General features: G+C 40.7%; 1 long non-coding RNA gene across 1 annotated transcript in view; it reads left to right on the plus strand.

The window, feature by feature from the left end:
• LOC133272023 (uncharacterized) overlaps positions 1-16310 on the plus strand; it is an 81165-nt gene that overhangs the window by 13803 nt on the left and 51052 nt on the right. Inside the window, exon 2 of the long non-coding RNA XR_009744325.1 lies at positions 2143-2272. This is a non-coding gene — a long non-coding RNA (uncharacterized LOC133272023). The remainder of the gene's footprint in view (positions 1-2142; positions 2273-16310) is intronic.

The following is a 16310-nucleotide window of genomic DNA, read 5'->3' on the forward strand; positions in this document are numbered from 1 at the left end:
ATAAAAATACTCTGTCTGACCAAATCTGCATCTCATGAATTTGGCCAGCTCTATTTTGGAAAGCCGATTACCTATAAGGTTCTTTCCTCATTCGTTCACCAGTTATTATGTCTAAGAGTATGAGAAGAAAGAAGATGTTTCTGTATCTCTGGAATTTATAGCAGCTCCTGCATTACTGTAAAGTGGACAGGTCAATAGATGTCAGTCAGAGCTTGCAGAACTGAAGGTCTTTATCATCAGGTTGAAACTTAGATGTGTACACCTTGCAAAAGCAGATCTGAAGTATGGGAGGAAAACAAATGCATCTCTCCACCTTCGGTGCTCCTGTTTTGCCACCTCATTGGCAATTCTGACTCACTTCTAACAAGGCACTGGCATCCTTTTCCCAGTTCAACCAGTCCACTCCAGCCTCCTGGGGAGGAAGAGATCTGGTCTCTGGAGAGTTTACATAGCCTGAGAACCCAGCTCGGGAGGCCTTCATTTGACCAAGTGTGAACTAACAAAGAGTATGTCATTTAGGCAACCCAGGGGTGATATGCTGCTTTAAACTGCTCTGATCTTCAGCCAAAAGGGGGGCTTTTGACTCTGTAAACTCAGGAACCAGGATTTTTGAAGGAAGTTAAGAAATGTCTCCACAACAAGTTAATGCTTATAATGAAATATTAGTGTTCATTAGATGATGTTTTCTTCGGCTCCTGTGGAAAAACTCTCAGCTTTAATGACTAAAAGGAGCTAAATGTACTGTTTTTCACTACACAGTAGCACCTGGGTTGGTGTGATTTACAACCAATTGTCAGCTTATTCTACTGTGTTTCCTTTTTTTGGTGAGTTAAATGGGAGTTTAACATATTAAACAGACGTTGCCTGATATACCTGCTGAGCTCATTGAACTATTCAAGATTCTAAACCCCTATAAAATGACAGTGTTCACAAGTGATTAGAGATAATTATTACTGAATATTTTATATTCATTTAAACAACATGGTAATTGCTTTTACTAAGTTTCAACCTCAACGTAATACCATGTTTTAGTGGCTCCAATGTTATAAGCTTTAAATATTCTGGTACTTGTCTTAGAACTATGTTTGGCAGTGAGGTTTTGTGAAGAGCTATACGCAACGAAGACTTAAATGCATAATGTTATTCATAAATGAAGAATGCTATTCAAATGAAGAATGGTTCTCAAAATCAAAACGTGACCCATATTTTAAGGGACATGCAGACAGTGTTTGAGATTAATGTGTTCATGTGCTTCAGTGTTGCACTCCTTACATTAGCAACTCTAGAAGGACTCTCTGAAGCTTGGATGGTCACTGAAAGCCTTGTAAAGACTTTACATGCTTGGATGTGAAGCCTGTTGGATCTGAGTAAAGCCTACGGAGGTACAGATCAAAAGGCACTATTGACTGTTAGAACCGAGATTAAACCTCATTTCACTACAGAGGTGGGAAAAGGGAGGAAAACCAGTAGATGTGATATTCCTTTAGTAATACTCTTGTAGGAGATCAATACCATCTGCAGAATTAGCTGGGTATGGACAGAATGACCTGCTAAGCCAAGCTGCCTTTTTCTTTCCAAAGCCTGTGAAACTAACCCAAACCAACCTTTTAAAATGCAGTTTTATGACCAGGCAAAAGTTACAGTGTGGAAAACATACCAGTGCAGCCGTATTTACTTGCTTGCCTTTTGTGGCAGTGGCTGAGGATAGCCTAATCCTCTTCCCAACAAAGTAAAGAAGAATAAAAAAGAGACAAACAAAAAGCTCGAACAAAGTAAAAATGTCTGATGAAATATTTTTCACTTCATGCAAGCACTTTAGTAAGAGTAATGCCACTTGAATTTAGGGCTGCTTATTCACTAACTGTAAGCTACATAAGTGGTAGGAAGCTCGGGCACTCTGTCCATAATCCTAAGTGAAATGCAGGCCCTTTGCTTGTTTGACTTAAACTTCTGGGATCAGGTTTGAAGTTTTGCATAATACCACTCTGGTCTCTGAGTTTTTTCTTTACCATGCAGGTAAGAAAAGTGTTCATGATGAGGTCAGAAAATACCTGAGGTAAGATGAGTACCTTGGTTTCTTTCTTATTTCCCATAGATTATTTATTTTTTGGTTATGCTTTGCCTGTATTACATTTGTTTTAGTGCCATGAGACATCGTGGTCTTGCAGGGGACTTCAGCTTAACAGCTGTGTGCTGAAAATACAACACAGTGGAGAGGAAAAAGTCTAGGATGCCTCTGGAATGTGTGGAAGAGAACTTTCTGACACAGCAGGTGAGTGAGCCAATGAGAGAAAGCAGCATACTGGGCTTGTTTGTGAACAGAGAAGGTCTTCTGGGTGATGTGGTGGTTGGAAACCATCTTGGGCATAATGATCATGAAATGATAGAGTTTTTGACACCAAGTTGGGTGGGAATGTTGATCTGCTGGAAGATAGGAAGGCTCTACATGGAGATATGAGCAGGCTAGATCGATGGGCTGAGGCCAGCTGTATGAGGTTCAACGAGGCTCAATGCCATGTCCTGCGCTTGGGCCACAACAACCCCATGCAATGCTACAGGCTTGGGAAAGAGTGGCTGGAAAGCTGCTTGGTGGAAAAGGACCTGGGGGTGCTCATTGATGGTGCTGAACATGAACAGCTTGTGCCCAGGCAGCCAAGAAGCCACCAACATCCTGGTCTGTATCAGCAATAGCGTGACCTGCAGGGCCAGGGCAGTGATTGTGCCCCTGTACTGGACACTGGTGAGGCTGCACCTCAAATCCTGTGTTCAGCTCTGGGCCCCTCACTACAAGAGAGACATTGAGGTGCTGGAGCAGGGCCAGAGAAGGGCAGTGGAGCTGGTGCAGGGCCTGGAGCACAAGTGTGATGGGGAACGGCTGTGGAACCAGAGGGGTTCAGTCTGGAGAAGAGAAGACTCAGGGGGGATCTTATCACTCTCTACAACTCCCTGAAAGTAGGATGGAGAGAGGTGGGTGTTGTACTTTTTCCCAAGTAACAAGCAATAGGATGAGAGGAAATGGCCCCAGGTTTTGTGCTAGAAGAGGTTTAGACTGGATATTAGGAAATCTTTCTTCACTGGAAGCATCAAACATTGGACCAAGCTGCCCAGGCAAGTGGTAGATTCACAATCCCTGTAGGTGTAGATGTGGTACTTAGGGACATAGTTTAGTGGTGGACTTGGCAATGTTAGGTTTACGTTTGGAATCAATGATCTTAAAGGTCTTTTCCAACCTAAATGATTCTATGATTCTATTATAACATTTTACTTTATTCTTCATTGTTTCAGTAACCTTGCTGTGTACATATTACTTTCTTGTGATGCTGCGAAGAACTAGGCATCTGTTTAGAGGAGGTGATTAGTAATAACCTTTATTAGGTGCTTGTCCAACAATTCAGAAGCCTAAAGCAGATTAAAGTTGAATAGTAGCATGAAATATGTTCACAGAATTGTCATCGATTAGGTGAAACTCACGTCCTTGCTGAAAAAGTTATTTGCATGAGTCAACAGGTAGTAGCACATTTCCTCCTAGTGATAGATACATTTTCTTAGCTGAGCCTTTTATTCATGCCAGAGGCATGTGTTGGCACAGTTTGGCAGGGTTTAGAGGAAGTCTATGAAAAACATGTAAGAAACTCTTACAGGAAAATGTCAGTGAGACCTCTCCCTTCCCTCAGATGTGTGCCTGTGCATGACCCAGAACCTGCTTTGAACTTCACCTGCAGTGCTTACTCACAAAATGTATTTTAAAGCAAACTGTTTCAAGTTGCTGCTCAAATGTGATGGATGTCACCTTGCAAGAAAATACAAAAGTCCCTTCATGTGCGTTGCTCTCATTTATTCATGAAGAAAACTAAATGGTAGCACCCCTGTGACTCAACACTTAGCATTGAGGTTTGAGAGAAGCTGGGTTTTTATCTGAGGAGCAACTTCTTTGTTGCTCCTCAGATATCACTTGAACTTCCTCTACAGTTTTCTTGAAGTGGAAGAAGCAAATGTGTATCAAGGAATTGATAGTTTAGTGGTTAATCATTGATCTCTGACTGAGGTCACACCAGTTTTTAGTACATTCAGTCTGATAATCGCGGTCTAAACTCTCAACCTTTTATAGATACCTCATTGTGCACAAGTAGAGCTTGTAGTTTTGAGCAGTTTGTGTCACAAGTATAGCTGCTTCTCTTGCAGTGGTTTTGGGTATGTTTAATTGTAAGCTGTTGCTGAGAGCTTTTGAGGAATGATTTTTAGACAATAGGCTGTTTTCAAGATGATGTTACTTTCAGGACATCATGCTTTTCCCAAGCACAAGTTCCTTGCTGAGTACAAAAAGTGTGCAGGTGTGTGACATACCAGAGACAAGTGGGAAGGGCAGCTCAGGTACTCTTAGGGATGCTTGGGAGAAGTGCTGGAGTGAACAAGGTCTGCCAAAATCTCATCAATAGAGACCACTGTTTCATATTAAATATACTGCTGCCACTGTCTCAGAATAAACCTTGTGTTGTAGCCCTGATGTATTGGTGCTAGGGGCAGTCTTATGCTGTACATGGGGTGCATACCTGGATTTCCTGCTGGACGTGGATGGGAAGCACTGCCTTACGCTCCCTCCTCACTCCCCTGTGACCAGTATGAGCAAGGAGAGGGCTCACATCTGCACTAGAGGTGAGCTGTCTTCTTTTGAATGCAAACATTGAGACGTGCAGGGCAGTGGTGCTAAAAAGGGAGATGTCTTCTTGGCAGTGACACCCAGCTCTGCCGACTTGGTTGCTTTAAAATCTCTGGCTGTTATCACGCAGGAGTAGTTACTGGTACAATATCACAGCTCCCCGGCTGGGTGGCTTCGAGACCTTGGGCAGCAGAAGAGTGCTCACAATCCCCAGAAAGCTTCCATTAGAAGCTTTGCAGAGTTGTGTGTGGTGAATTTATACTGAAGCTTGGAAAGAGAGCCCAGTGCTTGGGAAAGGTGTTTTTTTCATGTAGTTGCTACAAACCACAGGTTATACCAGTCTGCCACTACAGCCATCTTTTCCACCAAGCAAACACAGAGCTGTGGTTTCATCATTGAATCTAATTGTGTGAGAGATGTATACACTATAAATAAGGGTCTTGAATGTTGAAACCGTAAGGGTTGATATCGAAAGAATGCTTAGATTTGGCATTGCACTACTGTAATGATAACTTCCTGAAGTACATAGCATAAATTTAGGAGCTTGGCCCCCCTGGCTCCTTGGTCTCCCTTCTGGGGGGGGGTACAATGTCCTGAGTTGAAGAAGGTGCATGATCAGCCTCAGGCAAAGAGAGCATGTGAAACTGGCTGCTTGTTGAGTCTGTGGGCCAGTAAGTGAATGGTAGGTTGTCGTGGTTTAGCACAGCTGGTAATTCAGAACCATGCAGCTGCTCTCTCACTCTCCCCCTTTTCTTACCCCTGCTCCCAGAGGGATGGGAAGGAGAATCAAAAGAATGTAACTCCCATGGGCTGAGATAAGAACAGTCCAGTAACTGAGGTATAACACAAACCACTGCTGCTACCACCAATAATAATGATGATAAGGGAAACAGCAAGGGAAGAGAATACAACTGCTCACCACCCACTGACCAATACCCAGCCTGACCTGAGCAGTGATCTAGCCCTTCTGGGCAACTGCCACCAGTTTATATAGTGGGCATGATGTGCTGTGGTATGGAATACCTCTTTGGCTAGTTTGGGTCAGGTGTCCTGTCTCTGCTTCCTCCCGACTTCCTCTCCTCCCTGGCAGAGCATGAGACTCACAAAGTCCTTGGTCAGACTAAATGTTACTGAGCAACAACTAAAAACGTCAGTGTTATCAACACTGTTCCCAGGCTGAAAGTCAAAACCACAGCACTGTGCCAGCTACTAAGAAAGAGAAAAATGACTGCTACTGCTGAACCCAAGACATAGGTGTCCTCTGGTCTTGTTAGGAAACAGAGTGGTGAGCTGTGAGGGTCCTCCACCAACAGATGGGGGCTCATGAGTTTTGAATGCCAGAAATCTGATAAGTGAAACTGAAGTCAAAATTTGTTGTGATTCCCCTTCCCTCCCTTCACCCCACCTCCCACTATGGCTGGGAGCAGATATGTAGGTAGCTATGTGGTCATACTGATATGAGCTTTGGGATCTGCCTTCCCAGTTGTGGCCAGACAATCAGAGCTCCTCTGACTTTACTCAGAGCCCTTGGGATTCTCTGGACTAGAAGCCAGGCAGATACCTAGTCCCAGCTGTACACTTTCTCAGTTGGGTTATAATGGCCCATCTGACCCATGGGCAGCCTCTTCTCTGTCACTTGTCCTTGTAGATGTGCTTTAGGTCTTCTGGGGTTTTAAATACCTGTGAAGTTCAGCATTGTTTCAGGGAATAAAATTCTGTGGGTGCCACTTTGGAAAACAACTTTCCCAAAACCAAATATTAAAGAAATGACTGGAAAAACAAGGCACACAGAGTCTTTTCCTGCTGGTCCCTTGTATGGCTTTCCCCTGCGTTTGCTTCCCTCTATTCAGTTAAAGATAAAAAAAAAGCTATCCCAATCTTGGCAAAAATCACTCTGTTTGCCCTGTTTTTTTTTTATTATTTTCTCAGCAGGAAGGCTTTGGAGCTGTTCAGAATTTTATAGGAAAGATGCCAGAACAAGGGACCAACTAATGGTGTGTGAACTTGCATAAAACAAGAAGAAAAGTAATGCCCAACCTTCTCTCCTCCTGGAAGGTCTGTTATATAACTCATGGTCTCGCTAGGTTTTCTTGCAAAAACAGGATGTAGCGAAATCCTTTAAGATATACAAACTTGCTATTTTGGTGCTGAAAATATGGGAAAACTAAGATTATATATTCCATGGAGAATGTCATAGGTGGAAAAAAATATAACGTATTAAATGCCTGATTCCCTTTAGGGAGAATAGGACAGATTCGAGACAGATGCATGTGAATAAATCTTCTTTTAATGAACGACACTTAGCTCTGCTGGGCTGTATCAAAAATATTGCCACGGTGTCTGTGCAGCTTCAGCAGCAGGAAGCTGAATTGCCAAAGAGGCAATATCCTGAGTCCGATCAGTGTATCATAATCAAACAGACACTAAGCAAGAAGGATAGGGTGTCTCACAAACCATATTGGATTAAACAAGCTTGCTAACTGTCTGTAATTTCTATGGGTTCCAATTACTGTCTTAAAGGGCTAGACAGAAGCAGGATCATGCAATGCATTATTTTGGAAGATCACCATCGCCCAGAACATTGCCCTTACTGTAATATGGTGACAAATGCATCATGATAGTTAATATTCCATTATAGAGCTCATTTTCCCAGGGTCTATAACTCACCCGTAATAATTTGCTGAAGGTTGAAACTTGGCAGGCAGGGCTGCAGACCGGGAATTAATTTTGGTAACACTATAATAAGTGCTCTTTAATTAATGTTAAATGAAAATGGAATTCCTAAGAAATTACACACAGCAGTCATGCGACATGCTGAATGAATTCATCGTGATTAATGGCACTAAAATGAGTATCAAAAGTGGTAAGTGGGATTTGCCTTTTATTAAAAAGTGTTGCCAGCATCGTTTTACTGATATTTGGCACCAAATTGCTTTTAAAGGGACAGCATGAGGAAAGCAGCACCTGTTTATAAAGGGAAAAGAAAGTGATCGGGCAGGCCTTGTGTTAGCGTGCACATAAGTGAGTCTTAATCCTGTGAGCCCTGGTTACTTGTGCAGTCTGGAGTCATTCTGAGCTAGTGCTGGTGACAGCTCTGCTTTGAGTGGGAAAATTGGACTGAAGAACTTTATCAGTTCCTTCCAGCCAACATACCTATGACTGCATGAGTTATAGTAAAATTTAGGGCCTGGATTATATGGAATTATATGTAGAGATGGAGAATGTCTTTAAGGCATTCTCTCTCAAAGTAAAGTGATGATAATCCCCATATTGCAACCAGGGGAAGAACGAAGCAGAAACAAAAAACAAAAGGTACTATCCAAAGAAATCAGCCTTTTGAACAGCCAGGAAATAAAAGGTGAACCTGTTTATCTGTGTTATTTCCTATGTTTGTGAATGTCCCATCCATATTCTTTATATAATAACACCTTTGTCTCCCACAACTGAAGAGCTTTCTAAAATTCAGAGACTTTTAAGATACATTTCACTGCTCAGAGATTAACATTTATCTATTAATTTTTTGTGTTAATTTTATTAATCTTTGACAATGGCACTATAAAGCCAAGAAAATAGGCTTGGAAATGCTTAACGGAAATGCATTGATGAATAATGGATGAATCACGAATGGTTTGATGAATGCTGCTACAGTTTCTATGTAGGAATGCTGGGCGATTATTTGGGCTGCCAGATTTCCCCTTGCTAAAGGTTTAGTGAAACTGCTATGTAGAGTGCTCTGGAAGGCAAGGAAGAGACCATCTGGGAAACAGCAAAGTTCATTAAAAGGGGATGTAGGTATAAATCCCCTCCAGCCCCCCCAAAATCTCTTGTTATGGTCTACAAAGCAGTATTCCCAGCACAGTAGGTGTTAGAGTACCTCATGCATAAGTCCCTGTGAGCTAGACCATGGCTTCAATGAGGTAATAATATGACTCATCTGCTCCATCATATGGCTCTGCCAGTGTATCACGGTCTACCCAAGACAGCATCTCCTCATAGTGAGAAGCCATAAATCACCTGAATTGTATGTTCCATGAAGCAGCATGGCAGATACAGTTTGCTAACGAGCTGTCCTGAAATAAATTTATCATGCAGTTCACAAAGTGAAATATTTGCGGTTTGGTTGAACTTACCCAGAAAGAAATAATCCAGTTAGGTGAATAAGAAAATCAGCATTTCAAGAACAAAATGTTCATTTGGTAAAACCATATATATATATACTTATCCAAGACAATTTCTGACCAGCCAGATTGCTGTTGCTCAGAGAAATGGTAGAACTTATACCTAAATTGTCTGTTTCCTTACCAGTAAATAAATGGCAGCGTTTTTGTCAGGCTGTTAAATGAATTACTTGCTTATATGGCATTGATGGCAGATACAGCAGTCAGACTTTATGCTTCTTCCTAAGCCATTACAAAAGTTTCTGTTGATTGCATTCATATTACTTCCAGCAGCCCAGCAAACCTCTTTCTTTCTCCTCACCACTACTTTATGCTTATGTGATATACAGAAATGTCATATGATCATCCTTACCAATATATTCTGCTCTGCCTCTTGTAATGTTAATGTTATCCCTTCAAACATCCCCAATCTGGCAGGAGAACGTCCCACTAAACACGGACACACTGGTGCCAAAGAGAACAAAACAAATGATAGTAGAAGCATAGAATATCTCAAATTATAAGGGAACCATAAAGGTTGTTGAGTCCAACTCCCTGCTTCTCATAGGCCTACCCACAACTAAACCATATGACTTAAGAGCATCGTCCAGATGCTCCCTGAACTCTGATAGGCTTGGTGCCATGACCATTCCCCAGGAGTGTGTTCCAGTAACCAGCCACCATCTCACTGAAGAATCTTTTTCTACTTTCTAGTCTGAACTTCCCCTAAACCAACTTTATTCCAGTTCCTCGTGTCCAGTCATGGCTCACCAGAGATAGAGTCCCCCATCAGCCTTCTCTTCTTTGAGCTGAACAAGCCAAGGGACCTCAGGCATTCTTCCTAAGTCTTGACCTTGAGATCTTTCACCATCTTGGTCACTTTCTTCTGTACACTCTCTAATAGTCTGATGTCCTTATATTTATGTGCCCAAACTTGCAATGTAGAGAGGTACGATCAGCTGTCTCTCTCTGAATGTACACTGTGGTTTTTCTTGTAAGGATAATACTGTGTAATGATAAATGAAGAACAAGATAGGTTATATTATTTTTTTGTGGCAGATGTGGATACGCTAGAGTCTAGAGGAATGTTTGTATTCATAGAGGATCTTTTTCTGAGCCAGAGAATCCGAAATCCAGACAGATTTGAAAGGAACCAAATCACACCACCAACATTACTGTGTCAAGGAAAGAAAACACACCGGAAAAATTAATAAAAAGAAACTTTTGTTGTCAGTTACTGCTGACATAAGACGTCACCAGCTGTACAAGACAACACAGTTATCTGGAATTGTGCTTTATAAATCAAAACACAGAAGATATCTTTACTACAGATCTTCCATATTTCACCCAGCCTATGGGTGTCTTTCTTTTCAGTTTGTATTCAACTTAATTGCCCCAAATTACCTGTTACAGTGATCCTTTTCCTTCCTTCTTGCTTCCCTCTCTGTAGCAGGGACCGCTTTGTGCTGGGCAGTAGGAGCAGGGCAATATGGTGTTGTGGTACTAAGTCATGAGAGCACTGTACAGTGACTCCTTAAGATAGAAACGTGTTTCTGGTGTCAGAAGTGACTTTCTGTTTTGGATGGTGTTGTCCTTGTTCCTCCTGTTTTATTTTCTGCAATGGCTCTAACGCATTTTTGTATTTTCCTAATCAATGTTTTCCATACCTTTTTGCTATTTGTGCTTTACAGTCTATTATTTTAATGGTGAGCTAACAGTTTATTTCATTGGGAGTTAACAGTGTAGTAAAAACCATATTAAAACATACCCACATCATCATCTTGTTAAAAGCAAACTAAAAAGGAACTCAAACTGACTGTTTCAGTAGTCTCCAGGCAAGATAATTTCTTCAGATAAACAGCTTATCTCTTTAGATTTTCAGAATGTTTCTGCTATTGCAACCAACGGTGCATTAACCAGGAGAAATCAAACTAAAAGCACCAGACTTCAACAGATGGCTTTCGGGTCCCACATGTACACCTCTGTCCAACAATCTGTTTACAGTTCAGGTTTATTTTCCCAGTGATCATTTATTTGGACAGAGATAACAGTGTTGCTTTCCCCAAAGAATGAGTGATATGCTCTATGGGGTGAAGGAGAAGGCTGAATAATTTGGGCTATGCAATGTTAATTTTAATGTTCACAGTATCGTGCATTCCCTGAATCTTGTGGAAGCCTGAATAGAGTCTGTTGAAAACTTAAACCTGCTCTCCACAATGCATTCGAGGCAGATATGTTTTAGAAAAGCAATGCAAAACCACCAAAGTGGTCAAATAGAGCCAGACCAGTGGTCTGTGCATCGTGCATTTTCCCCTTCCTGGCAATCACTTGTAGGAGAGGCTTAAAGAGCTTGAGACTACAAAAAAAATATAGGAATATGACTGCAGGCATCCAAATTTTACTAGCAAGAAGGAATGTGAAAGGGAAGAGAGTACTCTGAATTAATGTTAAATTTCTTATGTTTTACATGCCTTCAATAGTACATAGTTAAAAAATAATCCTTTGAAAGAAGAGAGGAAAATAAATCTGCCTTAAAATAGTGAATGTCTCTCAGAGACCCAGCCTGCCCTGCACACGATCAGAATCAGTTGCAAATGCCATGGTAATTTTCTTCTGGAAAATCCAACCACATTTAATTTGCAATGTCTTCCATCAGACCACCACATTTTTGTATCTCAAGTTGTATGGTCTGGAAATGGAAGTGAAACATCATATATGCCATGAATGAATGAATGAAAAGTAAATAAAGACTAATATCCCATTTTAGCTTAAAAAAATAAGATTATACCAGACCACATTTGTTTTCCCTTACTCCAAGAGTATCTTACATGCCCAGAGAAATGACATATTTAATAAAAATAACTTCAATTCCTTGTGGGTACTTGAGCTTATTTCACTGTAAAAGTTTGCAAGAAAAGGCAAAAAGGATAAGTCAGTCCTTTTGTGTCTCAACATAGCGCGTTTGAAGTTGGGGGAAGTTTGTTGCTGGTTTCTGTGTGTTGTGTCTGCGAGACGTGGGTCAAAATCAGACCTTACGAAAGCTCCAAGTCCTTTGCAATGCATGTTGCACAATAAGAAATACTTTCCTGTTGAGTGGAATAGCTCAGGGGTACAGATCTTACCCAGGGTGGAGTTCCCAAAAAAGCAAGACTGGAAAAGACTGGGCTGGCTGGTTACCCCAGGGGCTTGCTCTGTCACAAATGAGTAAGTAGGAGAATGTAATCTGAAGGTTGAACATAGCTGGAAAAGATCCAACAATTTAAACATCGGTGTGGAAAATAATTACATACTGACAGGTCTCCAGGGCAAAGAAAGAGAGACAAGGGCTTATATTAACTCGTCATGGTGCCAACAGTCAATCGTTGTTTAATTGAACAGTATTTGTAGGCATTTTCATGGTGTGACAAGAAATGATACTTGTATTTATGTTATTGTTATGTAGGAGATAGAGGTGTTTAATGGGTAGCAGGAGGAATTAAACCAGGATGGTAATGGAAAAGTAAAACTTCCCAGTACCACAGAATTTGTAAAGTACCTTGATTTGGGTAAAACTGTCAAGCTAGTTATCAAATGTGGCATATAAAGCATTAAGCAAGGGAGCAAAGGAAAGGGAAGTGAGCACAGTGGGAATCAGGTTATCTGGGAACTTACTCCAAATGAGAAAATTCAGCTGTTTGTTTGCCTGGAAGGCTCAATGGATAGGGTAAATTGTTGCTAAATTTGAGGGTCCCAGAGCAGGTTATAGGAGGTTATTCTCTTGATCTAATTCTTGGACTGAAGAAAATACACAGTACTCAGTTAAGATGTATGTAAATGAGACCTCAGTTCCACATGTTGCCAGGTTTCTGGATCCTTGTTTTAATACTGATGTTGGAAACAACAATATCTAGTGAAACAAGATGCAAACCTGCTTCAAGGCAAAGTGGAACACATTGCCATTAATCTTATTTCAGCACTCGTGCCAGAAGCTCTGAATTCCATGAGCACCGTTCAGAAGGTTATCTGATTGTCCTCCTCAGCACACGGCATGCTGTAACCTATAGCAAGCAAATTAAATATAATCATATCAGTGCACTGAAATTACACTCCTTTTCCATATGGGGGCCTGTGGGCAATAATCATGTTGTTATCCATTTATCTGTTTCCCTCTAGGAAGTTTTCAGTCTAACTAGCCAGAACAAATTCGAAGGCTCTGTCATAATTTCAGGAATTGCTGTGCCAGAGGGCTTCTAACACCTCTGGTATTTCTTGCTTTCCAGCCAGGGAAGGAGGGGCTTCTAGGATTGGTTGTTTTGGGTGTTTTTTTTGCTGTTCCCATGTAATATTTCCTTGTATTCTGTTCTCAAGGTGGTGAAAAATAAGGCTGCAGTGTTTAGCCGATGCCCGTGGCATACTAACAAATATATTTCCTCTAAATGCTGATATTATACAAGGCTGAATGACATCACGTTGCTGCTTCCAGTTCATTCTTCCCTTACAAGGGCAATATTGTACGGCGAGTAATTTGTCAGAGATACTAAAACCAGCTTGGGAGCAACAATAATTGTGAATAGGGTGAGTGGGTGCACTGTTCTGACTTGTTTCAGGGGCTTAAATTTTGGAAAACAGCCTAAAAAAATATCAATTTAAAGAGAAAGAAAAAATTGAACCTGGGGCATTTGCTAGGGCCAGACATTAGTTCCATTTAGACTCTCAACCATCCCACACTTAATTGTAGGTCTGCTGCATTAGCTTGTAGGAGTAGTAAAAGCATGTAATTCAATCTAATCAGATGGGCAGAGGAACTGGGTGCTTTGTGCCAAGGGGAGCCCCTGGAACAAAAGGACAAATGTGGCTGCAGAAAAGTAGTTTTACCATAGGAAATTCTTGCAGGACTACTTGATCTGTGCAGAAAGTGGTGCAAGAAGCAAACTACCTAAGGAAATGATGGTGTCTAAGCATTCTTGTCCTGTCTCAGTGGGGCACCAGATGAAGTCCCCACAGAGCCCTCACTGAATGAACGTGCATGGCTGGGTTTTCCATCTCACTCAGGTTTAATTGCCTAAAAACTGGGTGCTCTCTGTGCCTTCAATGAAATAAGTGTAGCTCGTTCACTGTAAGCTTGGTGTAAAAGATGTAACGGGAGTTGTCCTTTGCAATTATTCTTGATCCACTGAAAGGAACTCTGATGATGAGTGTAAGTCGGATGACTTCTAGGGACTTACACCCCAAGCTGTCCATCTGGGACAGCTGTAATTCCTACTGTCGCAGGAATTAACTTTCTCCTGCAGATGATCTCTAGATGTGGTCTCATTATGAAAGCAGAATACTGTGCAATGCATGTAAATCATTCCTAGGAAAAAGATATTGCTGGGGAATAATTCTGTACTGAAAAAAGGACACATGACATGACCAAGTAGCCTTCCTTTAGTCTCTTCAAGACATAATATTGCCTGCATGATAATTTCTAAAAGTGATAAATGTTTGTCTGAAACTTTTCTTGAGGAAATTCTTGGCATGTTTTAGAAATTTGATGAAGAAATCTTTTGATATTTCTACACTCTGCTTTCCTTGATGTTATCTTCTTGCTGAGATGTGAAGATTGATGTTATCAGTGAAGATTAATGAATGGAGCTTATCGAGATTTCAGTTATAATGTTGCTTTAGATGTTCTGTATCTACATTGGTGTGTTGAATATCAGTAATCTTTCCTTTTTCCCTCAATCTAGTTTAAACATTTACAGAAAATGAACACCAAATCAGTGGGTAGGAATGGAGGTTGTCTTCTAGAATATTTTAGCTACCTTGAAGGTGCAGTGGTACAGTTCTGATGGTCACGGTAGATGGTTCATGTTTGCATTTAAATCAAAGTTTCAAAGAGACAGTTGAAAAATATAATTTTTCTCCCCCCTGAAAGAAATGTGGACAAAAGAGGAATAATAGTTAGGCAGAAGATTAGGGAAATAATTTGAGTAAAGAGAGGAGGAGAAGGGAGAAGAATGGAAAAGAAAGGTGAAAAGGAAAAGCAGAGTCGTTTGGCTTTAAGCAGAGATGTCAGTTCCAAACCCAAGCAAACAAACAAAACCTCAAACTGTGTTTAATTCATAATGGAATCTTCCAACCAGAAATCAGGGGAATTTGAGAAAAGCAAGCACTTTTCCTTAAAATCTCATATTTCTTTTAAGGTAAATATAAATGAGCATTGTTTTGCCTGCCACTCTTCACCAATCAATTTATCTGAAGGTCGGAAGACAGCTCTACTGATAGGTCCCTTATTGAAAATTAAGTCAGAGTTCAGCGAGTTACTAGAACAGAAAATCACTTCAGATGGGAGCAAGCTCTTTTGGATGGCAAAGGCTGGCTTGGCCAGGGTCCCAGTCCTTTCACCAGTAACCCCTCAGGAGGTCAGCCCTGCCAGTATCCCAGACGCCTCTTCCCAATCCACTGAGGGCTGCTTCTTCTCTGGCATCAGAGAGGAATTTCCTCTACCTCTCTGCTCCTTCTTTCCTTTTTCCGTGTGCCCTCGTTGGATCAATTATAACATGGCTTGTAAATTACAGCATCACAAAAATTGACGCTAGAATTATTTAGGAATAGGAAATGTGAACAGATTAATTGGAGCATTAAAAAGGAGAACAATTTGATCTGTCAAAGTACAATGACAAGTCCTATGTTTAGGAACAATGAGCATATTATAGATGTGCTACACACTTGTTTGAGTGTGCATGGTTTGTATAAACATCCTTAGCCCAGAAGTTCTGGCTTTATCTGCATGACACTTTTGTTTCTTACATCCTATAAAGAGACCATTAAATAAAGTAGAAATTCAAGGGGAAAACCCATGACTTTGATTGTGATATAATTTGGTAGACAGTTAATTGGTAATTAAAGACTGGGTTTGCCTTGGACAGAGCTTCTTATTTCTTAATGTTTATCTGATGTTAGGTATTAGACCAACACTTCAGGAAGTAGAAGGGTTTTCAGTAGTACTGAGCACCCTTTGAGGCAGAACTGAAAAGAAAATAGAGCTTCTATATGCTGATATTTCCACCTTTATGTTTCAGTTTTGGAGAAAATATCCTTAATTGAAAATGCTCTATTATGAAAATGAATAGCTTACATTATATATATGAAAACCCCATAGTTTTTAGATTAGAATAGTATCTCTAGATAGTGAGTGTCTACTGGGATATGTAATTGAGACCCTGTATTTCCCCCTAACTTTGCTCTCCAGCTGTGCTATAAGCCCTTGATAAACTATGTGGTCTTTACAACCAGCTGAATCTCTGTAGCAGCTCATTAAAAATTATTTAATTGAAACTTATTTCTCTTCAGGTTTTTTGACCTAGTCTTCCTATGCTGTCAATTAATTCAGAAACCTTGTAGATTCTCCTATAAAAAGAACCCAGTCATTTGTCTTATTTGCCCAGGTAACCTATGCTATCATTTCAGCTTAAATTCATGATGCATTTCTGAACAGCTTTAACTTTTTAAACCTTCCTGTAGAGATGGAAAAG

The sequence above is a fragment of the Pezoporus flaviventris genome, unplaced genomic scaffold (genome assembly GCF_033815535.1).
Source record: "Pezoporus flaviventris isolate CSIRO_AGI_PZ_B2104156 unplaced genomic scaffold, CSIRO_AGI_Pfla_v1 ptg000029l, whole genome shotgun sequence".
In the NCBI taxonomy this organism is placed as follows: domain Eukaryota; kingdom Metazoa; phylum Chordata; class Aves; order Psittaciformes; family Psittacidae; genus Pezoporus; species Pezoporus flaviventris.